Genomic DNA, 13,687 nt, shown 5'->3' on the forward strand with positions numbered 1-13,687 from the left:
ACAGAATTTTTGAGTACATATTCAGGAAAAAATATATATATATACACACACACATATAGTCTCTTATAAAGGAAAGGACAATGCAAAAATGAAATACTATTCAATCAATTAAAGGTCTGTAGGGAAAACACTGGACTTTTGGAAAGAGAGAAAACCTAGGAAACTGAAGTGTATGTCACAGGAATGGACCAGGGAATAGAATTATTATCCAGAATAAACTCCTCCTCCCCATGTTCCTAGATCTTTTCCACCCATGGCAAGTGCCTGAATAACTTTCTCCATTCAGAGCATGAAACCACTAATGAAGCCAGAAGAAGTCTCTAGCTTTAGAGTGATGGAGTATGTAAAGTTTTCCCCTGTGTCACAGGAGACACTCCTGGAAAAGGCACTCTCCAAACTGGCCAATGTAAGGAAAGCTTTTAAGCAAGTAGGCCAAGGCAGTTCTCAGAGACATCATCATTAGGCCTTCCTGAAAAATCTCTTTTAACCTGGAGATCCCTATCTTCTGTGATGTCACAAGTGTTGTCCTGACAGCAACTGCCTCTCAGGTATTCCTTCAGAACCTCTAGGGTTTATTACTTGGTCTCTACTTCAGAGTAAACATCAATTTGGGAGGGTGAACAAAGAGGATGAAGAGATCAGAAATGGGGAGAACGAAGGAAGCTGGCCTTCTGTCTTGGTATAAAAAAAGGAAGAAATACCTGGTCCTTGGTACAGCTCAGTGAGTACTTGGTAGGGATTTAGTGGGATTGCTAAAGGGATAGCCTTGAACTGAGCCTCCCACCTATGGGAATCAGGAACTTGGAGTCTCTCAGAAGCATCTGGACTTCCCTGTTCTTACGGTTTCTGGAAATCAGAGAGTTTATATCATTAATTTCTTTATTCCTAAAGCCAAGTGTTGGGAAGGACACAGTTATTTTCCTGAGAGCTCATGGCCGTTACACTTTTTGAGAAGAATAGAACGGTCCTAAGGAAAAAGGGAGAGACCAGTATTGTGTCCATAGCTCATAGTAAACTCTGCCATATTTTGGGTATCTATAGTACAGTCTGGGAAGCAGCAGTATTATTAGTTGTGACTTCATCATTTCAGTCTTTCAACTAATATTTCCACTGACTAACACTTTACTTTTCTGAGTCAATAGGTATGATTAGCTGTCAGTTTCTCTTCTTTCATTTCTTTCATTTTTTATGTTTTAGCAATTTTTATTGCTTTTAACTTGACATTTCTATATTTACCTTTAATATTATTTCATTTCCCATTTTATTACCATAGGATTCCTAACCGTATCCTTCTCCTTCTTCTCTAACCCCCCTGACTGTGCCTTCACATTACCTTGAACTGGGAGACAAACCTAGAGAGGAACAATAGCTTCTTCTTCCATTTATGATGCACAAGGTCATCCTGTGCTACATGCAGTTTGAGCCATAGCTCTGTCAGAGTACATTCATTGAATATTGGTCTAGTACCAGAAAGCATTGACATTATTGTTCTTGTGGGTTTTAAAGCTCCTTTACCTCTTGAAATTCTTTCTCAAAATCTGCCAACAAGAGGTCTGTTTCAGTTCACTGGTTTGCCACTAGCATTAATTTCTGTAGTTGACATGATCTACCTGTGTCTCTCAGGAAATATCTATATCTGGTTGCTGGCAGAATGCACTTTTTAGCTACAAAAATCTTATCTAGTTTTGGTGGCTGATGTACATATATACTTCTGGTGGCTCCTACACCTATGTGATTAGGTGGAATGGTAACATGGATACTGAGCAACTAGGTCAAGAATGTGGAGTTCAGAAATGACAATGCCAAATAGACTCCCTCAAGTTCTTATGAACCTATTGAAGTTGAGGTTTCACTGCTCCGCAAGCCATTCTTCTTTCTGCTCGTCCTCCAGTATCTTATGTTTGTCCTTCAGAGAGAATCATGGTAAAACATCTGACCTTCAAGTCTAGCAATGGGAACCAGGAAGGTAGATAGTGTAGTACTGATACCAAATAGGACTAGAGAACTGAATTCTATAGTCATTTTGTCCTTTGCTTTAGTGAAAATGGAATTGGAAACAAAATTTTTGAGTACACATACAGGAATATTAATAAAGTCTCATATCATGGAATGTACAATGAGAAAGTGAAATACAATATTCATTCAGTTAAGGTCTGTAGGCAAAATACTGTCCTATGGAAAACAGAGAAAAACTGGGATATTGAACTGTATGTCACAGGAATGAACCTGGGAATAAAATGTTATCTAGAAGAATCTCCTCCACTCTATGTTCCTAAATCTTTTCCAGCCATGCTAAGCACCTGACTAATTTTGTCCATTCAGAGCATGTAACCACTAATGAAGCAAAGAGAAAACTCTAGCTTTAGAGAAACATAATATGTAAATGATTCCACTGTTTCACAGGAGACACTCCTGGAAAGGGCACCCTCAAATCTGGTCAAGGTAAGGAAAGCTGGTTAGCAGTTAGGCCATGGAAGTTCTCAGTGACATCATCATTAGGCCTCTCTGAAAAATTTCTTGTATCTTGGAGAGCCCTAGCTTCTTCTGTGATGTCACAAGTGTTGTCCTGACTGCAACTGCCTTTAAGATATTCCCTCAGTACTTCTAGGATTTACTAATTGGCCTCTAATGCCGAGTAAACAGTCATTTGGGAGGGAGAACACAGAGGATGAAGTGATTAGACATGGGGTGTAGGAAGCTGGCCCTTTGTCTTGGTATAAAAATGAAGAAATTTGTGGTCAATGGGAAAGCTCCTTGAGTCTTGGGTAGGGGTTTAGTAGGTTCACTGAAGAGTTAGCCTTGATCCGAGTCTTCCACGTATGGGAATCAGGTATTGGGATCCTCTCAGAAACTTCTGGACTTCCCTGCTTATTATTTATCTTGGAAGTCAGATAGTTTATATAATTCATATCTTTATCCCAAAAGCCAGGTGTTGGGAAGGGCACTATAATTTTTTCTGAGAGCTCATAGCTTTTACCCTTTTGCCAAGAAGGAAAAGATCCTAAGGAAGAAAGGTAAGACAAGTAATGTGTCCTCAGCACAGAGTAAACTCATCCATGCATTGGATTCTAATAATGCAGTTCGTGTGTGGTACTGATATCGGAGACGGAGAAGTGCTTATAGATGAGACTTCATCATCTCAGTCTTTCCACAAGTAATACTCTGACTACCATTCCCTGACAGTGACCCCTTAAAATTCTGAGTCAATAGGTGTGGTTGGCTGGTAGATTTCTTTTCTTTTATTACTTTCATTTTTTAATTTTTAATAAATTTTATTGCTTTTTAATTGTATATTTCTAAATTTACATTTAAAATATTATTTACTTTTCCAGTTTCCTGATTATAAGATCCATTACCAGTCCCCTTATTCTTCTCTTATAAACCCCCTTACTGACCCTTGACATTCCCTTGAACTGGGAGTCAAACCTAGGCAGGACCAAGGGTTCTCCTTCCACTGTTGACCAACAAGGCCATCTTCTGCAACACATGCAATCGGTGCCATAGGTCTCTTCATGTACATTCTTTGAATATTGGTCTATTACCAGAAAGCTCTGTTTCATTGGCATTGTTGCTCTTATGGGGTTGAAATCACCTTCACCTCTTCTAATCATTTCTCAAAATCGACCAACAACAAGTTCGATTTCAGTTCACTGGTTTGCCACTAGGGTTCATGTTGTGATTTGCCCTGAAGTTATCTGTGTTTGATGCTAATTCCACTACCCCAAGGTCAGCTACATAGTCCTCTACTCAGAACTCAGGTGAATTCACCAGAACCACCTCCCTATTGAATTTGTAAAGTATATGTGAGTGGCAGGAATAGGATAGAAGGACGGTTATCATGGAGGAGAAGGAAGAATGGGCAAGAGAGATATTTGAAGGAAGAGGAAGAGACAAGAGGAAAAAAAGAGAGAAAGGAATGTGACAGAGTGAGAAGCCATGGCAGGTGAATTTAAGATTCTGCTCTGTGTATTTACAGGTCTTTATTAATGTTCCTAAGTGATGGATAGTACCCGACGTTGTATGTTTCAGTGGGCAACTATATCTAATCAACTAAATCAAAGATTATTGTGCTGTGTGTTTTTTATGTGAGGGTTTGAGTATAGGAGAGTGTGTGACGGCATGAAACACTCGGTAGCCGAGGAGCAGGGTGGTGTTTCTCCCAAGATATCTAGCAGAGAATTTCAGACTCTTCAGTGCCAGAGTTAGCAGGGTAAAACAAAATTTTACTTTTTTTATTTTATTTTTATATTTTTAAAAGAACACATTCAGTTCTCTGTATAATATGCTCTAGCTGGGTCTCAGGAAATATCTATATCTTGTTCCTGGCAGAAAGCACTTCTTAGCTTCATCAATCTTATCTAGTTTTGGATATATATATATATATATATATATATATATATATATATATATATATATATATATTCTTCTGCTACTTGGGTAGGGGGAATTTTCACATGGATTCTGTGTAACTAATTCAAGAATATAGATTCCACAAAGAACAATGTCAAATCCCTCCTGTTCTTATGAACATATTGAAGTTGAGGTTTCACTGGACGTCAAGTCATTCCTCTCACTGTTCTTCGTCTTGTATCTTATTATTCCTCAAGAAGGAATCATGGTAAAACATCCACAAACCTCAAGTCTGGCCACGGGAACACAGTGAGGTTGATAATGCAGAACTGATATCAAATGGGACTAGAGAACCATTGAATTCCATAGTCCATGTTGTCCTTTGCTGTACTGATGTCTGGTAATTTTGGGATAAAAATAAGGATTTGGAAGTTTATCATTTCAAATAGGTACACAATATTTACACTGTTATACTCATTCTAAAGCTGGGCCACATTTGTTGCCAAAATCATTACAGAAAATGGAATTGGATAACAGAATTTTTGAGTACACATTCAGCAATATTTATAAAGTCCCATATCGATTAATGTACAATAAGGAAGTGAAATACAATATTCATTCAATTGACGGTCGGTAGGGAAAATACTGGCCTTTGGGAAATAGACAAACCTACAAAATTGTACTGTATTTTTCAGATTGTACCTGGGAATAAAATTAATATCCAGGAAAATTTCCTCCTCTCCATGTTACAAGATCTTTTCTACCCATTCCTAGCCTTGACTAACTTTTTCCATTCAAAGCATGTAACCATTAATAAAGCAAAGAAAAGTCTCTAGCTTTAGAGAGATGAAGTACATAAAGGTTTCCACTGAATCTCAGGAGACATACCAGGAAAGGGCACCCTCAAATCTGGTCAATGTAAGGAAAGTTGTTTAGCAAGTAGGCCATGGCAGTTCTCAGTTACATCATCATTAGGCCCTGCCTGAAAATCTCTTGTAACCTGGAGAGCTTTATCTTCTTCTTTAATGTCTCAAGTATTGTCAAGTCTGCATCTGCCTCTCAGATATTCCTTCAGTACCTCTAGGGTTTAGTAATTGACATCTAAGTCTGAGTAAACCGCCATTTGGGAGTTAGAACAAAGAAGTTGAAGAGATCAGAAATTGGTAGAAGGAAGCTGCCCTTCTGTCTCGGTCTAAAAAATGGAAGAAATATGTGTGTGTGGGAAAGCCCAGTGAGTCCTTGGTAGGTGTTGACTGGTATTGATGGACAGATACCACTGATATGAGCCTCCCACATATGCAATCAGGAACTGGGATCCTCTCAGAAGCATCTGGACTTCTCTGTTCTTATGGTTCCTGGAAATCAGAGAGTTAATATCATTATTTTTTTTTATTCCAAAGCCATGTAATGGGAAGGGCACTGTTGTTTTCCTGAGAGCACATGGCCTTTATTCTTTTTGACAAGAAGAAAAAGGACCTAAGCAAGAAAGGAAGGAAAAGTATTGTGTCCCTTGCTTAGAGTAATCTCCTCCAAGCTTTATATATCCTTTGGGCAGTTTGTGTCTGACACTGATATCTGGGAGGGAGAAGGACTTCTAGTAGAGACCTCACCATCTCACTCTTTCCAATATTATATCATTTATTTCTCATATTTTTTATTTTTTACAAATTTTATTTGTTTTCTTAAACATATAAATTTCTATATTTACATTTAAAATATTATTTCCTGTAAGAGTTTCCACCCATAGGGGCCCTAACGGGTTCCTCTCCACTTCTTCTATAAACCACCTCACTCTCCCTTCACATTTCTTTTAACTGCGAGACAAACCAAGGGAAGACCAAGGCCTTCTACTTCCATTGGTGCCCAACAAGTCTATACTCTGCTACATATTCAGTTGGATGCAGAGGTCTGTCCAATAACAGTCTTTGAATATTGGTTTAGTGCCAGAAATCACTGGTTTTTGGCATTGTTGTTCTTATGGGGATCAAAGCTCCTTCAGCTCTCGTTATCCTTTCTCAGAATCTACCAACAAGAGGTACATTTCAAGTCATTGCTTTGCCACTAGCATTCACTTCTTTATTTGACATGCTCTAGCTGTGTCTCTCAGGACATATCTATATCTGTTTCCTGGCAGAATACACTTCTTAGCTTCATCAGTCTTATCTAGTTTTGGTGGCTGATATATATGTATGTATGTATGTATGTATGTATGTATGTATGTATGTATGTATGTATATACTTTTGTTGCCTCCTACAGCTATTTGGTTAGGTGGTTAGGTGGAATGTTTACATGGATTCTGTGCAATGAGATCAAGAATTTAGAATTTACAAATGAAAATATCAAATAGAAATCCCTCCTGTACTTATGAAGGTATTGAAGTTGAGGTTTCACTGTTCCTCAAGCCTTTCTTCTCCCTGCTCATGCTCCTGTTTATTATATTTGGCCTTAAGAAAGAATCATGATAACACATCTAAAACCTTCAAGTGTGGCCACGGGAACACAGGAAGTAGATAGTGTAGTACAGATATCAAATGTGTCTAGAGATCCGAAATGTATAGTCCATGTGGTCATTTGCTTTATTGATGACTGGTAATCTTTGGATAAAATAAGGATTTAGAGTTTATTATTTGAGTAGGTACACAGAATTTACACTGTTATACTCACTCTGTACAACAGCCTATTTCATTGCCAAAATCATTGTGGAAAATGGAATAGAAAAACAGAATTTTTGAGTACACATTCAGGAATATTTATAAAGTCCCCTATCAAGGAATGTACAATAAGAAAGTGAAATACAATATTCATTCACCTAAAGGTATATAGGGAATATACTGGCCTTTACAAAACAGAAAACCTAGAAAATTGAACTGTATATCACAGGAATGGACCTGGGAATAAAAATATTATCCAGAAGAATCTCCTTCACTCCAAGTTCCTAAACCATTTCTACCCATGCCAGGAACCTGACTAACTTTCTCCATTCAGAGCATGCAACCACTATTGAACCAAAGAGAAGTCTCTAGCTTTAGAGAGAAGGAGTACATAAAGGTTTCCCATGTGTCACAGGAGAAACTCCTGGAAAAGGCACTCACAAAACTGGTCAATGTTAGGAAAGCTGTTTAGAGGTAGGCCTTGGCAGTTCTCAGTTATATCATCATTAGGCCCTCCATGAAAAATCTCTTGTATCCTGGAGAGTCCTAGCTTCTTGTGATGTTACAAGTGATGTCATGTCTGCAAATGGCTCTCAGATATTACTTCAGTACCTATAGGGTTAACTAATTGGCCTCTAGTTCACAGGAGGCATCAATTTGGAAGTGAGATCAAAGAGGATGAAAGGCTCAGAGTTGGGGAGAATGAAAATGGCCTTCTGTCTTGGTATAAAAATAAGGAAGAAATATGTCGACCCTGGGAAATCTCACTGAGTCCTTGGTAGGAGCTGAGTAGTTACGTTGAAGAGATAGAATTGATATGCGCCTTCAACACATGATATAAGGAGCTCGGGGCCTGTCACAAGCATCTGGACTTCCAAGCTTCTAGTGGTTCCTGTAAGTCAGAGAGTTTATATCATTAATATCTTTATCCCAAAAGTCAAGTGTTTGGAAGGGCACTGTTCTTCCTTTAGAGCTCATGGCTTTTATTTTTTTTGCCCAGAAGAAAAAGGTCCTAAGGAAGAAGTGAAAGACAAGTAATGTGTCCTCAGCTAAGAATAAACTCCTTGATTATTTGGATACCTATAGTGCAGTTTGTGTCTGATACTGGTTTTGGGAAAGAGACGTGTTTCTAATTCATCATATCAGTCTTTCCTCTAGTATTACTCTGACTCCAGTTGCCTGATAGTGACCATTTATATATCTCAGTCAATGTGTGTGATTAGATGGCAGTTTTCTTATCTTTAACTTATTTTTTTATTATTTAGCAATTTTTTAGACCAAGGGCATCTCCTTCCACTGGTGCCGTACAAGGCCATTCTCTGCTACATATGCAGTTGGAGCCATAGGTCTATCCATGTACAATCGTTGAATATTCGAACAGTACCTGAAACCTCTGCTTGGTTGGCATTGTTTTTCTTATTGGATTGAAAGCTGTTTCAGCTGTTATAATCCTTTCTCAAAATCTACAGACAAGAGATCTTTTTTCAGTTCACTGGTTTGCCACTACCATTCACTTCTGTATTTGACATGCTCTAGCTGTGTCTCTCAAGAAAGAGCTATATCCGTTTCTTCTAATCATGGAAGTCTATGCTTCATCAATTTTATCTAGTTTTGGTGGCTGATATATATATATATATATATATATATATATATATATATATATATGTGTGTGTGTGTGTATTTACATATATCTATATATCTATATTTATATCTATCTATATATATACATATATATGTATGCATATATATGTATGCATATATATATATATATATATATATATATATATATATATATATATATATATCCTATAGATATGAGGTTAAGTGGAATTTTAGCCTGGATTCTGGGAAATAAAGTCAAGAAAGTAGAATCCACAAATGACAGTGCCAAATAGACTCTCTCCTGTTCTTATGAACCTAATGAAGCTGAGGTTTCACTGGACCTCAAGCCATTCCTCATACTGCACATCCTCATGAATCTTATGTTTGGGCTATAGAAAGTATCATGGTAAAACATCCAAAAACCTCAACTCTCTTCCTGGGAATACAGGAAGGTAGATATTAGAGAACTGATATCTAATGGGACTACAGAAACACATTCTATAGTTCGTGCAGTCCTTTACTTTAATGATGTTTTGTAATTTTTGGATAAAATAAGAATTTTGGAGTTTATCATTTGAAGAAGGTACAAAAGATTTACACTTTAATTGTTGGTAGCCACCCATACCAGCTGTTGTCTGTTACTACAGGGTACAGCTATTGTCCCCCCTGAAGGACGAAGTGCGCATGCGCAAAGGTTTGTTCACGCCAAGTCTTTGCCCACTCTGGGGCGTTCCAATGAGAATACGGCTATGCAGCCAATCAGGAAGGAACACGTTGCTTTGGGGGATAAAAACTAACACTCTCTGGGGCCGCGGTGCCGCTCCTCTTCAAGATGCAATAAATGCTTTCCTGCACAAGGATCCTTGTGGCCGCGTGCGTTCTTGCTGGCAAGACAATAGCGCGGGTCATTTAATATTCACTCTATAGCTGTTCCTCCTTTGTTGCCATAATCCTTGCAAAAAGTCAATTGGAAAACAGAATTTTTGAGTACACATTCAGGAATATATGTAATGTCCCCTATCAAGGTATGTAGAATAAATTTAAATCAATATTCTTTCAACTGAAGGGCTGCAGGAAAAATAGTTGCCTTTGAGAAGCAGAGAAAACTTAGGAAATTTAAGAGTATGACACAGGAATGTATCTAGGAATAAAATTATTATCCAGAAGATTCTCCTCCAATCCATGTCCCTGACTAAATTTCTCCATTCACAACATGTAACCACTAATGAAACAAAGAGAAGTACTTAACTTGAGAGAGATGGAGTATGTAAAGGTTTCCACTGTGACACAGGAGAAACTCCTTGTAAGGGAACCCTTGAAATTGGTCAATGTAAAGAAAGCTGTTCAGCAGGTAGGCCATGGCAGTTCTCAGTGACATCATCATTAGGCCCTGCCTGAAAATTTTTGTATCCTTGAGAGCCCTAGCTTCTTTTGTAATGTTACAAGTGTTGTCCTGACAGCAACTGCCTTTCAAATATTCCTTCAGTACCTCTAGGGTTTACTACTTGGCCTCTAATTCAGAATAAACAGCCGTATTGGAGGGAGAAGAAAGAGGGTAAAGAGAATAGTGATGGGGAGAAGGAAGCTGGCCTTCTTTATTTGTATAAAAGAGGAAGAAATACTTGGTCCATTGGAAAACTGAGTGAGCTTGTTTAGGGTTTGAGTGGGTTAGCTGAAGACTTATTCTTTATTTGAGCCTTCAACATATTGGAATCAGGAACTGAGAGCCTCCCAGAAACAGCTGGACATCCCTGCTTGTTATGGTTCCTTGATGTCAGAAAGTTTATATCATTAATTTCTTTATACCAAAAGCCAGGTGTTGGAAAGGACCCAGTTGTTGTCTGAGAGCTCATGGCTTTTATAATTTTTCCTAGAAGAGAAAAGTCCCAAGGAAGAATGGAAAGACATGTATTGTGTCCTCAGCTGTGTAAACTCCTCCATGATTTGGATTCCTATAGTGGAGTTTGTTTCTGACACTGATATCAGGGAGAGAGAAGTGCTTCTATTTGAGACTTCATCATCTCAGTCTTTCCACTAGTAGTATTCAGACTATCTTTCCCTGACAGTTACCCTTTAGATTTCTGAGTCAATAGGTTTGATTGGCTGACAGTTAACTTTTCTTTTTTTTCTCTCATTTTTTTAATTCTTAAGCAACTTTTATTGCTTTTTCTAATTGAATATATTTAAATTTACAATTCAAATGTTATTTCCTTTCCCAGGTTCCTGACCATGAGATCCCTAAACAGTCCCACTAACCTACTTCTATAAGCCCCCTTACTGCACCTTGATATTCCCATGAACTGGGGGGGGCAAACCTAGGGAAGAGCAAGGGCTTCTCCATCCATTGGGGCCCAACAAGGCCATCATCTGTTACCTGTGCAGTTGGAGCCATAGGTCTGTCCATACACTGTCTTTGAATATTGGTTTAGTACCAGAAAGCTCTGCTTAGTTGAATTGTTGTTCTTATGGGGTTGAAAGTCCTTTCAGCTCTTGTAGTCATTTCTCAACATCTACAAACATGAGGTCCATTTTCAGTTCTCTGGTTTGCCACTAGCATTCACTTCTGTATTTGACATGCTCTAGCTATGTCTCTCAAGAAAAATCTATATTCAGTTCCTGGCAGCATGCATTTCTTAGCTTCAACAATAATATCTAGATTTGGTGCCAGGTATATCAATATATATATACTTTTGGTGGCTCCTCCTACTATGAATTTTGATGGAATATTTATTGGAATCTGTCAAGAATTGAAACCAGGTCAAGTATATAGGATCCAAAAATGACAATTTCAAATAGACTACCTCCTGTTCTTATAACCTATTGAATTTGAGGTTTCACTGGACCTCAAGCCATTCTTCTTGCTGCCCACCACCCTGAAACTGATGTTTGTCCTGAAGAAAGAATCATGGTAAAACATCCAAAAACCTCAAGTCTTTCCCTGGGAACACAGGAAGGTCGATATTAGAGAACTGATGTCTAATTGAACTACAAAACCACATTCTATAATCCATGTTGTCCTTTGCTTAACTGATGTCTGGTAATTTATGGATAAAATAAGGATTTGGGAGTTCATCATTTGAAGGACCTAAACAATATTTACACTGTTATATTCACTCTATATCTGGTCCCCGTTTGTATCCAATTTTATTGCATAAAATGGAATTGGAAAAATGAAATTTTGAGTACACATGCAGGAATAAATTATATATATATATATATATATATAGTCCCTTATCAATGAATGTACATTCAGAAAATGTAGCACAAAAGTCACTCAATTAAAGGTCTCTAGGGAAAATACTGACACTTGGAAAACGAGAACACCTAGGGAATTGAACATTATGTCACAGGATTGGACCTGGGAATAAAATTAATCTCCAGAAGAATCTCCTTCTCTCCACATTCCTAGATATTTTTTACCCATGCCAAGCACCTGACTAACTTTCTTCTTTCAGAGCATGTAACCACTAATGAAGCAGAGAGGAAGTCTCTAGCTTTAGAGAGATGTAGCTTATAAAGGTTATCACTGTGTCTCAGGAGACATTCCCGGACAGGGAACCCTTGAATCTGGTCATTGTAAGGAGATCTGTTCAGCAGGTAGGCCATGGCAGTTCTCAGTGACCTCTTCATTAGGCAGTGCCTAAAAAAACCCTTGTATCCTGGAGAGCCCTAGCTTCTTCTGTGACATCACAAGTGTCATCTTGACAGCCACTGCCTCTCATATATTCCTTCCTTATATCTATGGTTTACTAATTGGCCTCTAATTCAGAGTAAATAGCCATTTGGGAGGGAGAACATATAGGATGAAGACATCATAGATACAGAGAAGGAAGCTGGGCCTCTTCTTGGTATAACATAAAAGAAGAAATATGTGGTTCTTTGGAAAATACCCTGGGAAGATGACTTTAGTTCATAAAAATCTAGGTGCACCGAGCTCTTGGAGAAGTTGCTGAATATCCTTAAGACTTTTGGGCAGAAGAAGACTTTTGGTAAAGTTTGTAGATACCCCTTTTTAGATTTCAATTGTCCTGGGGATTGTATGGCAAATGGTAAATGTTTCCCAGGAAGAGTGCTAGAGCCCGATTGATTTTTAGATGTTTTAGAAGACATGTGATTTTTCTAGTATACTTAGGCTAATGGCATAAAGTCCAAATGATTTTCTTTTCGATGTGGACATTCCTTCAGACCTTTGGAAATATAAAAATTTTTGTATTTTTGAAGTGTAATTTGCACAATGAAAAAATCACTTTGAGCATCATTGGACGACATGGGATGTCCAGCATTCCCTTGAATGGATTGGTAACTTTTCACATTTCCTTCGTCATTTTTTGAAAATCCAAAGGCCCTTTGGACAGATGGAGAAGGTGTGGGACTCACCTGAAGAGTAGTTGTAGCTTTTGGTGTCTCTTTTGCAGAAAAAGATGGCACAAGATTCCTTTTGGCAGAAGGGGGATGGTTGAAACTGTCTTCCTTAGAGAAGAAATTTTTCAAGACTCCATGAGAAGAATAAAATCTTAACCCTTTGTTTCTAGAAACTGGATGCCTGTGGTCCACTTTGGTTGAGGGAGGATGTCGACTATTTCTCCCCAGAGTGAACATGTGAAATAAATCTACTTGGGTAAATGGGGATAGTTGTAAAGAATGGTGTTCAGACTCAGTAGATCCTAAGACATCCTCCTCAGGTGAGGAAGGTCTTAATGTACTGTGTATATGTGGAGAAATCCTGACTGAAGTCAGAATGGGGGTTAGGTATTAGAGCTTCCTCTGAAGAGCTGACCTCTCCTAAAGCATCATGGACATATGTGAGAAGTCTGAGAGTCTCATGAGCAAATAAGGATGTTTCTATATATTGTTCTGAAATTGAGGAAGTTCCAAGAAAAATTACTTCTGCTGGAAAAGAGGAAACAGACTTTAGTTTAAAAGAGTCAGTTTATCTAGCCTGATTGATAGGCAAAACAGGTTCCAAGGCCCCTTCAGGAGATTAGGTAAAATCCAGAGACTTTGAGGTATTTGGCAGATGTTCTGGGTCCCCTTGTGGGTATAAAGAAGGACAGGAAACCCTTTGTGCACATTTGGAAGAGTG

General features: G+C 38.2%; 1 long non-coding RNA gene across 2 annotated transcripts in view; it reads left to right on the forward strand.

The window, feature by feature from the left end:
* The first annotated feature begins 463 nt into the window (after positions 1-463).
* Positions 464-13,687, forward strand: part of LOC134484457 (uncharacterized) — a 74,857-nt gene continuing 61,633 nt past the window's right edge. For both annotated transcript variants that reach the window (XR_010061913.1, XR_010061916.1), the window contains exon 1: positions 464-721. This is a non-coding gene — a long non-coding RNA (uncharacterized LOC134484457). The remainder of the gene's footprint in view (positions 722-13,687) is intronic.

Source organism: Rattus norvegicus, chromosome Y (assembly GCF_036323735.1).
Source record: "Rattus norvegicus strain BN/NHsdMcwi chromosome Y, GRCr8, whole genome shotgun sequence".
Classification (NCBI taxonomy): Eukaryota; Metazoa; Chordata; class Mammalia; order Rodentia; family Muridae; genus Rattus; species Rattus norvegicus.